The 15419-nt window shown below is 43.0% G+C and overlaps 1 protein-coding gene across 2 annotated transcripts in view; it reads right to left on the reverse strand.

The window, feature by feature from the left end:
* LOC126281491 (protein fem-1 homolog CG6966) overlaps positions 1 to 15419 on the reverse strand; it is a 142492-nt gene that overhangs the window by 105520 nt on the left and 21553 nt on the right. The gene's annotated exons all lie outside the window — the stretch shown is intronic.

Here is a 15419-nt window from a genome sequence, read left to right on the forward strand (position 1 = left end):
CTGAAAAAATTAGCATCACTCCCTCACTCATTCTGTGTATATTTACTGGCGCTGCCCCTCCGTTGTACATCTTCGCTCTTTCTCAGATTCTTACAACAACGTATCACATGTAAGGTTACGAGAAATACACAGGTCACTTTTCGATTAACAATAAGTTAATCTAGGGAATTCACCAAGGGAAGCACTTCACAGGCTAAACAGATTGCGCAAAACTCTTTCAATCTTACGAACGGTGTACGAGAATGATCCAAATGAAAACCTTGAAATAACAAAAAAATCCTGTAAGTGGTAGTATCGATTTGGCACTTGACAGAAGTTACCAATGTTTCGATAAATGACCAACATTTGGTAGCGTGTTGTTGATTCGCAGGAAAGGAAGGTATTATGTCAGTGAAAATATAGCCGCCCCACTGTCGATTCCCAGCGTGTTGGAGCAGTGGTGAAGCTGTTAACCTGTGGAAATGGACCCCCTAGTTGAAAGCGTAGTACCGTGACATGTGTGCGTCCCTGCAGTAAGTGTGCCAGTTGTGCGACAGTTTAAATGAAGTTCAGCTTTTATGGAAGACGCTAAGTGCTTGGCCAGGTACACCACATAATGACGAACACGTTGCCTCCGTGGAAGAGCTTGTGAAGGAAAACTGGCGTATTACCGTAAACGAAATAGCCACTGTTTTCGATATTAGTGTTGCTTCAGCACATAATATTGTTTATGTGCTGCGATTCAATTAAGTGTCCGCAAGATGGGAAATACTTCAGTTGGCTGCTGAACTGAGAGGTTGTCGCGTGGATGGCTGTGAGGAAGAGCTGCGTCGACTCCGGGTAGAAGGTAATAAATAGTTTTCTCGGCAGAATCGTTACAGATGTAACATGGATACAATATCATTAACCTGAAACGAAGAAATCTAGCACAGAATGGCGTCATAGCTTTTCGGTAAACCAAAAAAATTCTGCGATCCACTATCGGTAGTAAACGTCATGCTCATGAAAAAGAGGATTGACAGTGACCTGTAATTCATATTCAAATCAGCTACGAAATTATCTTTGCTTTGCAATCAGAAATATACGGCGAGAACATCTAACTGCGGGTTTTTTGTTGCAACAAGATAATGCTCGTCCCCATACTGTCCGTTCAACAGAACAAACAATACAAATACGAAATCTAAATGTCTGACCATACACCTTACCCTATCTCGGCCAGGGTGACTCGTGTTCGTACGGCAAACGAAGCTCTGGGAAACGAGCACTTCTGAAGCGATTACCGGATGGCAGCCGCGGTAGACGAGTCTGTTTGTATAATCGAACATGACACATCCATGCACTCTGGAAGTGTGAAATGCGTGCTTTTTCTATTCTGCTTTGCATTATAATAAAGAAAGTTTTCACTTAAGTCTAACTCGTACGTTTATTCATTCATTCGTTCATTCATTCACTGCCTTATCTTCTCTCTGCTGCCCCCGCTAACTAACCTGCATTTAAGGTAGACGAGAAATCTCTACAAAAAATACATCGCAGCTCTCATATCCACTTAAATTTACTAACAATAAATAGTTATGTACCAGTTCAGAATAAACTCCAACCTTAGAACTGACTTTGCCGGTTATAACAGGACCTACAGTTTAAAGAAAACATAGAAACATACATTTTGCCTTTTCCCACACAATCATCACTGGCGAAGTGTAAAGTTGTGATACACGGCAGATTAAGCGCAGGACTAACCAAGGGTTGAACGCCGCTGGAAATAGCAACGCAGACCGCACTGATCTTTATCAGGACGACATTTGGGGTCAGCTGCTTCCGTGACTGTTTACTCCTGGACGATGACTAAAATACAGGAAATCATACATAAGTTACTGAGTTGGAGGGCCAGCCCAGTGTAATTTAAGCATTGGACGGATTTCATCCCTACCGGAGAATGAGACTATATTCTGATGTTAATCATAGATGAATCTACTTCGTCTTCAGCTTTCCGATGAACTAAATAAACATTTACTCATCTTTGGTAAGTACAAAGGCAATTGGATGTAAACCTGGAACGAATAGACATAAATGTAAGACGATTTTGTGTGGGGACTCCTGAGAGGCATTTCGTGTTTATCATGGACTAAAATTACTTAAGGCCCCCAATAAATTAGCTAAGAGACACTGAAAAAAATTTAACAGCTTTTGAACTCGTGGCGACATCGAAGCATAACTCGAAATGAATGCACAGCTACAGTCCAATATTGCAATGGTAAAATGTGTAACTACTTGTTGCGGGGACACGTATGTACGGAAGGTCACACCTGTTTTTTCCGTATTTAAGACAAACGTTATCTGCTCTGTAGAATACTAGTATCACAAAATAATTTCGATCCTCAACTAAACCATTAGAACTGTATTTTTATGTTGTATCAACACGCAAAACTGGACCACTTGCGCTGCGGTGGTGATGAGGACAACACAAAACCCAGTCCACTGGCGGAGAAAATCAAGCCGGCCGGGAATGGAACCCGAGCCCGCTGCATGGTAAGCAAGCACGCTACCACTCAGCTAAGCAGGCGGACACATTTTTTTGATTTTGACTTAGGGCGTGTAGTACCCGCATATCCGAGTTTTGAACATTCCTCATATCGTAGCAAGCAAATGTCGCTCGGTGGTGGAATGATCACAATTACTAACATTTGCCAACTCTTCAAGTACAATGACGTGGGTCACTGTGGATTAATATTTTCAAACGAATTTCATCAAACCACGATCTTCCTGAATGTGGTGCGTCACTAATATCGAAACGACGCTCCTTAATACGAGAAAACCATTTTCTTGCCGCGCTATGTCCAGCGACATGTTTACCATACACGGAGCAAATGTTTCTGGTTGCCTCCACTGTTGTCACCCCTTTACTGAACTCAAACAGTCGGAAATGTTCCGGTTTCTCCATTTGGCACTCCATTTTCTAGCGTCCATAGCTCTATTCACTATCTCGAAATGACAAAATGTGAACTCAAATAGCAACAATGAACTACAAACAAAAAATTACAATCGATAAATAAACTCATAGCAACCAGAATCCCAGGATGCAGAACAAAAGCACTATGAACTTTTGCACCAACCTAATATATCTGTAATACCATGAAAATATTTTCTCAGATCTTTAACATTAAACAATTTCAGCTCAACTTCTGAATGACGTCATAACCTCAATGTGTAAAGGTCCCTTAGAAAGTATCTTACATTACTTAATTTCTTAGTTTGAAAGTTCTTGTATATTACTTAATTTCTTAGTTTTAAAGTCTGTACTGCGCTAATAAAAAAAAAATATTTTCGGTGACATCTGCCTGTTAAAATGCTCATCTTCAATGAAATTACTGTGGTACTATCTTACCTTTCATTCTGAAGTGCAATGAACAACCAGGTACGTCTTCATATTTTCTGCAGTCATAGAACATCGCCGATCAGAAAGACGGTTTTTGTGGGAGGAAAACTGATCCCTCCACATTACAGAACGTAGGTGGTGGTGGTGGTGGTGGTGGTGGTAGTGGTGGTGGTGGTTGTTAGTGTTTAACGTCCCGTCGACAACGAGGTCATTAGAGACGGAGCGCAAGCTCGGGTTAGGGAAGAACTGGGAAGGAAATCGGCCGTGCCCTTTCAAAGGAACCATCCCGGCATTTGCCTGAAACGATTTAGGGAAATCACGGAAAACCTAAATGAGTATGGCCGGAGACGGGATTGAACCGTCGTCCGCCCGAATGCGAGTCCAGTGTGCTAACCACTGCGCCACCCCGCTCGGTCAGAACGTATATGGTGCAAACTTTAGCAGCTGACATTTTCGTAGAGAGATGTCTGCTGGAGCTGCTGCTTCACCCCACTGAGAATATTCCACATAGTAGCGATGGTCGAGTCGCCTGGATTTCTGACCAAAACATCAACTCCACTTAAAACGATTTCTGCAAAGGCAACCCGATAGACTTGATGCTTCTGGCAAAGAATCCGAAGGTGTTATGACCGTACGCCGGATAATTTTCGATTTGAAGTTCACTGAAAGCATTTTGTGCCTCTTATACTGAACTGGACTATTCTTTCGGAAATCTACAAGTCCCAGATTTCACGCCTTGAAAACTTTCATTATAAAAAGCGGATAGCTTTGGTCCATATACCCCCACCACTGTAGGACAGACACGCTAAGGCGGAAAAGCTTTCTAGGCGTAGAAATTATTGTATTTACCTCTGCGTAGCTGCCGCGCATTTCTTCGGCGATACTTAACGGTGCGTGGGCCAGACAGGCGAAGTGGATTAAGCGCGGCCAGAATATACGTTACGTAGTTGCCGCCTTCAGCATGTAAGCCGCAGTATCCGAATACTAACAAGAGTTCCCTTATTCTACAGCACTTCGTGTGAGTTTTGCGTTCCAATACATTGCACGAAATCAATAATTGCTTTGATGAATCTTCTCCGTCGAATTTGCCAACAGTGAAATTACCAACGAAACCTCCACAGGTGGTGATTTACTTATGTACCGCTGCATAGTTTTCAGAACCGCTAGGCAGAAAAAATAGTTTTTCCTTAATGTCAGATAAATGTTGCCTGCCGCACAGCTGTAGAAACGCGCGATATCCAGGCACTTGAAGTTTCTACCATGAATCTTCGTAGCAGTCATGGGGGGAGGGAGGGGGGGGGGGGGAGTATCAAAAAGAAACTCACTTGTGGAGTTCGCACTATTTTGCATCTGTATCTTAGGTGATTTCATTTTCTGGTCAATGTGCACGAGTCACTTAAGTGTATGCTGCTTAAGTCGGGACTTCGTCGGGCATCCGGTCGGCTTTGCGCACGTTCGACACAGAACAATTTCTCAATCAAGGATAGAAGCGTCGTCTATTGTAGGCCTCGGTCTTAATTTTGACGAAGATTTTGATGCAACTTGAGGCATCAGGATCACCAACAGCTTTGAACTCTTTGAGAACCAACTATTTCGCAACATTCTCTCGGTGCAAACACTTGCTACACTTTTGTGTGCGCCGCTGCCAATCTCGACAGCACATGAACGCCTTTATTACAAAGAATAATGGCTACTGCAATGCTACATATAGTATTATTGTGTCTGCTTTGATATTGAAAACAAATCTCAAGGATTCCACAACTAAGCCCAAGCACGTCATTCATAATCCAACGAAAAGTGAAATTAGCCTCGTTTTATTGCACTAGAACGTGATTTTTGGAGACGATTTACTTCCTCTCTCCAGCTTTTGTAGTAGGTCGGATTCGGATAATTTTCTAAGGAAGCAACCTACGGGGTGTCTGGGGAAATATGATGAAGGGTAAAAAAATCAATACATACTTTTACGAAACACAAAATTAAAATATTTAAATCATTTAATTATAGTCAAATTTGTAAAAAATGTATGACGATAAATTGAAAAGTGTCTCTGGCAACATAATTCCTGAATATTTACATTTCTCAGTTGCGTAGGTGCGAAGATAAAGGAGTAGTAGGTAATTACATAAAAAATTCGGGTTCTAATGACTGCGTAAAGCACACTGTTCCGAATAATTAACCGTTGTTGTCACACAATATCCCAAAAATACGAGAGAGATTACCACAGTCTCATGATTGAAAAACAGCTAAGAGTTTAAGGGCATGTCAGAAGCTCGCATCAAATGTTGTAACATTTAAAAACAGTTGACCATGGGAACGTGTCTTCTGATTAAGTTAGATATCTATATACTTTGTTAGCTTTATAAAATACCCCACGAAGTCTTCCAAGCATTAAGTCGGCATGTGAGAATTACAATTCATCCACGTTGATCCAATAGTTATTTTAAAAAGGTTAAAGTGGTTAGACTCTGAAAGAAATACAACCTGGCCAAAACACTTTCATTTTTTCTATATTCTGAGGTCTCGCAACGTCGAAATATACGCCATACTTTTCCTGAACTTAGTTTGTGACGTGCTTGCAAATAACTCTCGAGAAGCAAGAAGCGATAACCTATTAACATACACTTCTATCTCTGACAACGTTGTCACCTTGATATGCTGAATCACGAAAGATAAAAATGCTGCGTTCGTCATATGTAGTACGATCTAAATGTAGGACTTCCCCCCCCCCCCCTTTTCTCACTTTCTAGCCCTTCTACTTAATATGGCCCCTCGAGGCACTTCCAAAGGGAAAGGAATGCGATTTCCCGTGCCAGGCTGCTCGTTACGTGCACTGCTTAGAAACCACTCACTGGATATTCGGTGGCGCTCCTGTTTCTGGATTATTAATATTCAACTGGGTTCGATAGCTCATTTGATTAGTCGTCAACAATCCTACAACAAGTTTTCGCCTTTCTATGATACACTGTGCAACTTCTCTCTCCGAGAATACTTTGTGCTTCTGAAACAGCTCTTAAGGTGGTCATTCGGTTAACGGTCGCTTTACTGCACATATTATCGTTTGAGCCCCTGTCAGTAGTTCAAAATGTGACTTTATGTTGCAGTGAGTTCTCTTTTCACGTCCTTTCGTGCTCTTGCTGGACAGGTTATAAGAAAATACCCATCGGAGTATACAGGCAAACAACCCTACAAGATCATAGTGTACCATTTTAGACTGGCATTTTATTTAAATATCACCGTAAATATTTGACTGACAAAATCTAATTGGGATAACGAGGGGTCGGGAAAGAGGGTGTGGAGAAACAAGTGATATCCCAGCAGGATGGTTCAAGATTCAGATATACAGGGTGTTACAAAAAGGTACGGCCAAACTTTCAGGAAACATTCCTCACACACAAAGAAAGAAAATATGTTATGTGGACATGTGTCCGGAAACGCTTACTTTCCATGTTAGAGCTCATTTTATTACTTCTCTTCAAATCACATTAATCATGGAATGGAAACACACAGCAATAGAACGTTCCAGCGTGACTTCAAACACTTTGTTACAGGAAATGTTCAAAATGTCCTCCATTAGCGAGGATGCATGCATCAACCCTCCGTCGCATGAAATCCCTGATGCGCTGATGCACCCCTGGGGAATGGGGTATTGTATCACAGCCGTCCACAATACGAGCACGAATAGTCTCTACGTTTGGTACTGGTGTTGCGTAGACAAGAGTTTTCAAATGCCCCCATAAATGAAAGTCAAGAGGGTTGAGCTCAGTAGAGCGTGCAGGCCATGGAATTGGTCCGCCTCTACCAATCCATCGGTCACCGAATCTGTTGTTGAGAAGCGTACGAACACTTCGACTGAAATGTGCAGGAGCTCCATCGTGCATGAACCACATGTTGTGTCGTACTTGTAAAGGCACATGTTCTAGCAGCACAGGTAGAGTATCCCGTATGAAATCATGATAACGTGCTCCATTGAGCGTAGGTGGAAGAACATGGGGTCCAATCAAGACATCACCAACAATGCCTGCCCAAACGTTCACAGAAAATCTGTGTTGATGAAGTGATTGCACAATTGCGTGGGGATTCTCGTCAGCCCACCCATGTTGATTGTGAAAATTTACATTTTGATCACGTTGGAATGAAGCATCATCCGTGAAGAGAACATTTGCACTGACATGAGGTTTGACACATTGTTGGATGAACCCTTTGCAGAAGTGTACCCGTGGAGGCCAATCAGCTGCTGATAGTGCCTGCACACGCTGTACATGGTTCAGAAACAACTGGTTCTCCCGCAGCACTCTCCATACAGTGACGTGGTCAACGTTACGTTATACAGCAGCAACTTCTCTGATGCTGACATTAGGGTTATCGTCAACTGCACGAAGAACTGCCTTGTCCATTGCAGGTGTCCTCGTCGTTCTAGGTCTTCCCCAGTCGCGAGTCATAGGCTGGAATGTTCCGTGCTCCCTAAGACGCCGATCAATTGCTTCGAACGTCTTCCTGTCGGGACAGCTTGGTTCTGGAAATCCGTCTCGATAACAAACGTACCGCGCCACGGCTACTGCCCCGTGCTAACGCATACATCAAATGGGCATCTGCCAACTCCGCATTTGTAAACATTGCACTGACTGCAAAACCACGTTCGTGATTAACACTGACCTGTTGATGCTAATTACTGATGTTCTTGATGCTAGTACTGTAGACCAACGAGTCGCATGTCAACACAAGCACCGAAGTCAACATTACCTTCTTTCAATTGGGCCAACTGGCGGTGAATCGAAGAAGTACAGTACATACTGACGAAACTAAAATGTGCTCTAACATGGAAATTAAGCGTTTCCGGACACATGTCCACATAACATATTTTCTTTATATGTGTGTGAGGAATGTTTCCTGAAAGTTTTGCCGTACCTTTTTGTAACACCCTGTATAATAGTGACGCATATTTGAAGCAAAAAACTACATAGGGCATATTCCTTATTCCGAATCGTTCCCAAGATAGAACACATCTCACGTACATTGGGCTAGTGGCGCGCTTCTGTGTCTTAACAGACCCAACCTCTGTGACGCTTTATTCTAGCCAAATCTGCCTCCTTACTTTCAACCTATTTGCTCGGGTTGTTTTTATGCCATTAGACTAGGCCGTTGAACGTGCAGTTGTCCATCCTGAGTCATAAGTAGGGCGAGGAACAAGAGTGAATCAGAGAGAAACATCAGTTAACTGCGTTTGGACACGCACCGACACTAATAGAGGATGTTCTGATATGGTGTACGTTTACGGTTTCTGCGATGGTGGTGCTAATGTTGTTGTCGAGGAATACCGTCGGCGCTTTTCGACGCTGTGTGTACCACAGTTCACAGCACATTGCGTGAAACGTGTGTTCTTATAAGTGCCCATTTTTCTTCTAATAGTGTAGCTCATAACCTGCGCAGGAACATTAACACGTTGTTGAAACGGTACAGCATAGTCCTACAAACAGCACACTGCGATTTTCTACACTTATTAATGACCCACAGCACACGTGTACGGCAAACATTACATGCGGAAAATTTGTACCCATTTCACATACAGCGTGTCCACAATTTTCACATTGGCGACAATGTCACACGACTTGAGTTTTGTCACTGGCTAAATGTCAATAGTCATTTGCTTCGTTTAATACAATTCACTGAAGAAGCCACAACCATTTACATGGAACGGAATCAACAATACAGTAATAATCATCGACGGCCGCAGAAAAATCCACAAGCTACAATGGAAACCAATTTCCAAGTTTGTTTTTCGATTAATGTTAGATACGGCACGATCAGTAACATGTTAATGGGTCCTGTCATTTTAGACGAGCGAATGACGAGGCAGAATTACTTCCTCTTTTTTGGAAAAATTCGTTTGTTGTGGAAAATTCATTTGGGGAACATCTTGTGGACATTCACTTGACCACAAGGACTGTAATGTACTTCCAGCATGACGGAGCCGCTACAGATCTTACCAGACATGTGAGGAAACATTTCAACTGCAGGTACTCTAATCGCTGCATGGGTCGTGGTAGCACAAGTACCTCACCACCAAACTCGCCAGTACAGTAGATTTCTGTTTATAGGGTTGGATAAAGTCTGGGGTGCACCAACGAAAGGTGATGACGTGAGATGAACTGTTTTGTTGCATCATGGGCGCTGCTTCCTTCACTAGGGAACGAGCACAGACAATGGGACAAACACCCCTTCATGTTCTCCCTGAAGCGCACAAATGCACTGAAGTTGACGGTGGCATATTCGAACATTTATTGTGAACTGGAATAACAGCCCCAACGCGAAGTGTACGATAAAACTGAGCCCGGTGAATACGTTAAAAACACGTATTTTTTAATTGATATTCTGTAAAACGCATGTTGTAATGTTCACTATCTGTTGTACATGTGTGCATGAGTAAGTAGGGCAATGTATTGAGTCATACAGAAAATAAATAACAATGCACATGAAATGTTTCTTATCTCGGAAACCATTCGAAAAATCTGCCCATATGAAGTTCTTTGCTCAAATGATCGTTCCTGTCACATCACTATTCCTCGTGCGACAACCTGTATTGTGTTGTGTCTCTGCTTAACGCAAAATCCGCTTTTCTATAGAATGTCTTACCACAACATTATTTAATTTTTAGAATATGTTTATCGCTATATTTCTGGCCAAGGACAACGAGGGAACTATTTTTAAATTTAATGGTGGCGTCAAGGCGCTACCTACGTTACCTAGCATAACTGATACATTTACTCGTGCTTTGACAATGTGCTTGTGATGTAATAACTACTTGGAATAAATTTCCACTGTTGGAGCGTTGTCGGAAGCGCATTCTGAAGGTGCACTCCGCAGGTGTAGTCTTTCCGTAGTTTTGTAGCGAACCCTTGTTCTGATAACTACTGACTAGGTACCTACGCAGGAGGATCGGAAAGCCTCCCCTGGCATTACAGCAGGAATGTTGAAATTTCATGACGATGTAGTTTGATGTTTGCGCTACAGAGGTATTTTGTTTTCATGTGCATCTCTAGCGACAGAAACCTGAACTACGAAACAAACATGGCGCGCATATTGCTGTCGTCAACTTGTGAAGAGCACCGAAGTGTAGTTCGATATTTATGGGTCAAAGGCATAAACCGAGAGAAATTCACAGCGATATGCGTGTCATGTACGGGGATAACTGTATGGACCCTAGCAATATCTCCAGATGGTGTGCATTCTTCCAGGAGGGCCGTGTGAACCTTAGTGATTCGCCATGCTCCGGGCGGCCTGTAACAGCTGCAATCCCGCAGAATGTCGGAGCCACTGAGGCAGCAACACTGAACTACCGGGGTGCGCAAATGCGAAGTTTATCGCAGCAGTTCAATATTTCCTATACTGCTGTGCGCGACAATGTTCATGACACGTCGAAACTTCGCAAAATTAGTGCTTGTTGGGTGCCGAAGAACCTAACAAACAATCACAGTAGTCAGCGAATTGATTGGTTCGACGCTTAAAGGGACCAAACTATTACTCATCAGTCCCTCCTCCTCGATGGGACAGGTCTATGACTGTAGACCAAATACAGCCAACCGCCCAAACCAAGGTGAAGAAAACCCCAAGGTCTACCGATGTCACCGAAGTTGCGGTAAGGGACAAAAAAAGAAAGGAAGACAGAGGAAGGAAGGAAAGCAAAATGCTCCGCCTAGGAAGCAGCCGGCAGCCCTGAAAGCAGAGTGCAAGGAGGGGACATACATCCCCCAGCTTCCGCCAATTACCAGAGGTACTCTACTCCGAGATTGTCTTAGAAAGACTAGCACCACGGACAGCGCAAGAGAAGCAAAGAAAGACAAAAGATGAACAACTCTGACGGGGTAGCCAATGATGACATGCTTGCATCACCTTCCCGCTTTACACACTGCAGAAGGACATGACATTCTGAAAAAAATAATAAATAAATAAATAAAATCACTGATGATGAGCCGTGGGCGTACCACTACACGTGGGGAGGAGGGCATTTAAACTACGTTGTATATTGGGCACTACCGTCTTAGCCGTCGCCATTTGTTACATGATGCTCCCCCACCACTCTGTGCACACTGCGCCCAAGTTTTAACTGACCGCCATTTCCTGACGGAATGCCCATTTTTTTAACCGTTTACGTTCCTGCTTGGGATTGCGTCCGAATTATCGGCCGTTTTAGAGAACGACGCGCGGGCTGTCGACTGTGTTTTACTTTTTCATCCGTCGTAGCAATATGGCGAAGGCCATTTAAATTTTAGTTCTGGACCTCCGTTTCTTTATGATGTATTTTATAGAACTTTCTCCACGTCCCTGTTTTTAGCTTTCTTCTCTTTACGTCGTTTGGGATTGACGTGCAGCCTTTTTCAACTCCTCTCTGTCTTCGTGTTCTATAGTTTTGACTTGGCGTGTATGACCCCAGTCGTTTTTGCGCCTAAAAAAAAAAAAAAACAAAAAAAAACTACATGCCCGAAACCAAGCAAGCCTCTATGGAGCGGAAACTTGCTGGTTCCCTACTACCAATAAAAAAAAAGTGACTCAGTCTGCTAGGAAAATGCTTGTGACAGTGTTCTGGGATGCGCATGGTGTGTTACTGATGGACTATGCTGAACAGGAGACCAGTGTGTGTGCTGTAGCCTGCATTAAAACTGTGGTTAATTTGCAAACCGCCTTCAAGACAAAAGCCTCAACATTAATGGTGATGTTGTCAAACTTTACATGGCAATGTTCGTCCCCAAGCTGCCGCTCCTGTTCGTGAGAAAAGCGCCAAATTTGGTTGGGAGGTATTACAGAATCAACCACACAGTCCGGACCTTGCACCGCTGGACTTTCAGCTGTTTGGGCCCATGAAGAAATTCCTGGCCGACCTCATCTTTGTGACGCATGCGGAAGTGAAATCAGTTATCCACAGACGGCTATATACCAACGAAACGGACTTATTCTAAGTGGGCATATTGAAACTGGTACCACGATGGAAGAAATGTGTTGAGAACGTTGATGACTATGTAGGAAATTAGGCGAATGATGTTAAGTTCATTTTTTTTGTTACCTATTAAAATCTTTGGTAGTAAAATTCGAATGCGTTACTTTCCGATCTTACCTCGTATATAATAACTAAATGCCGATCCACGTGAATGGACACGTCGAACAGCAACTCAAGAGTAGCGTACTGATGTAGTTACTGCACAGACATTTTTTATTTAATGGTGTTGTGGTAATAATGCATCTACCAAACGCCGATGTTCTAAGGAAGATACATTTCTAAGGAAGATACATTTCTAAACACCAATTAGTTTTTAGTGTACTGAAGGCAGATTAACTAGCTCCGAATTACAGTTACTCACAACGTATGGCAAGGCTAGGCTACCCACACGTCATGCAGCTCCTCCAAGACGATGCTGTCGAGATTTCGCACACATACCTCAAACTGTAAGGAACAATTCCGAACTATTCATTGAAGTGCAAACCAAAGAGGTTACCGGACTTTTACACTGTGATCTATAGGAATACCACGTTTATTTAATTCATCTCGTACATTCTACCGGTGAAGAGAACCGTGGTTTAATGGTGTCAAAACTAACACAACATGCTCACTCGAAGCCCTGGAGGAAAGGTCTATACCGTACAGAGCTAGGTTACTGTTTGGGCCCATAGTTTTCAGTAATCGATGAATGAATTAGATATTGTTATTTGAAAATGTTAACACCAAGGTCACCGAGGAGCGAGGAAAACATCTAATATTCAAGCTACTTAACTGCTTTCGGTATCGAAACATAGGCTGATGCTGCTGCAATAAGGAAACAGTTGCAGACTCCATATGCAGCCACTTCAATGCCGTCCGGTTCGAGCGGTCAGCATATAGCGAATTTCGTAACACACGTGCTCACGAAACAGTAAACGTCTCAACGAACTGTGCATAAAAAGCATCATCAGCACTGTTAAACGCAACAATTTTACATGAAACTCACAGAAAATGAAACAACTTAGTGTGGCATGAGATACATTCTGGCACTTTCTTTGTAACGGACACTTGAGCGATATATATCTGCGGAGTAAAGCTTGTTTCAACTACAAGGCCGTACTGAACAGCGCTGTTTCACTAAAAAGCTAGCACTGTATCTGGTCTTACAGTTGCCGGTTATCTACTTGAGACTCACCCAGTATAAAATAAACTTCAGGGCGATTCCGACCCAAGGATTATTATTCATTGTGGACTCAACGACAGCAAGGTCTTTAGCGCCCGTACTAAAATTTTGTGGCAGGAGTGTGGATAAAGAGTGCAAACTGATTGTAACTGTAATCACAAGGAAAAAAAAAACACCCACACCCACACACCCACACACACACACACACACACACACACACAGACACACACACAACGACTTAAATCACTTACGTTGCCAGACACAAAACACACACTAAAAAGGAAAAAGCAGAGGAAAGCTTGGTTGAAATAAAGAGGATGAGCCGACCACTCTGTAACACACTAAAATCTCTAGCCTAAAGGCTTAGGCTGGAATCGAGACACTTTATTAAACATTAAAACACCACCACACTTAGTCTGTCATCTTCTAAAACAGAAGGCAGATACCCACTGACATTTATGTCCTTTCATTACGTATAAAAAACACTCAGTAAAAATGTGATGTACAGTGATTTGTACGCCAAAAGCATCACAGCCGGGGGGGGGGGGGGGGGGGGGCTCTCTCGCCGGAGTATGAAGCTGTGTGTTGAGATACAGTGTCCAAGTCAAAGGCCTTGATCCCTCCATCCTGCCTGCCTGCCTGCCCGCCCGGCCGACGGGAGGTATACCATGGCCGGATATGATGGCTTCACCAATCACAGCTTACTGTCCCTCACCACCACCCCGAAACTACCTGGATTTCTGACGCAGACAGCCTGCAGGAGGTTGGCACTTTGTGTCACGTCACATTGTCTGCAAGCCGCCTTGGCGGCTCGATCTGTTTGTTCATTTCCTTAAATTACCACGTGCCAGAATGCTACCTGCTTTTCTCACTGTAGAAGGAAGTACTGTTGGTCATGTACAAGCTGGACCAATTTCGCTTTCGGGTGCAAGTGCTGCACTGGAGGAAATGTTTTTCACAATACCGAAGATGAAATGCTCGTAGCTCTTACGGTATGCATTTTGGAACCCATGTTTACTTGACGTTTTTGCTTCGAATGACCGACCTGTTACGCTCTTTAATATCGACCATTCCTCCTGGGTCACCCCTTAGCTTCTCATGAGGAATTTACACATGCGCAATACCCAGCCAGAAAAGGCCTGGACATTCTGGAGCTGTGGCTGCTCAGATGAGACCGAGCAGAGGATGACCAGCACCGCTGGATTTAAATTAGATTCAAGGTCACTTGCCGCCTCCGCGCTTCTCAGACCCACAGGCGCTCAACTATTCTTTTCGTATTCCATGTCAGCATTTTTTCTGCCTATTCTCTTCTCGATGAGGGGGATTTTTTCACGTGTTGAATGAAAATCTCCACAGAATAACAATAAATCGCTGTCTTGTTTGCATATATTGCGAATATATCTAAAAACGGCAATCTTAGGTGTGGGTGTAGTATGAGGATGGTAAGTAAAAAATAATCGACAGCGATCGATATTAGCAACGAATACATAAATTTCGAGACCTGTAGTATGATAACCGCCTATACTCTTGACATTTACGGTAAAGTTTAGTCTAATAGACCTTTGCAGAATCTTCTAATGAGTGTTTAGGAGAATAAGTGGACATGACACTACAAAAAGAAAGATCTGGGATTCAGTCCTCAGCATGTCTTAATATTTGTTTTTTGTGTCATAGGTTCTTTTAGAGGACAAAATTCCAAGAGATGCGGAGTTTCGAAGTTCACATTAATCTATTTCTGTGGTAGGCAATGGAAACCACCGAACTCACTCTGTCTGTGGAAACCCCTTAACTCCAGTAACCAGTGCCTCCACTATCAAAGAGAGAATTGAAAGGGCTTATACTCTAATGTGTCACTACCTAGGCTTCTACTATATATTTACAAATGCGAAAATTGTCTCACTATCACTTTGTATTAT

Source organism: Schistocerca gregaria, chromosome 7 (genome assembly GCF_023897955.1).
Source record: "Schistocerca gregaria isolate iqSchGreg1 chromosome 7, iqSchGreg1.2, whole genome shotgun sequence".
NCBI classification, from domain to species: Eukaryota; Metazoa; Arthropoda; class Insecta; order Orthoptera; family Acrididae; genus Schistocerca; species Schistocerca gregaria.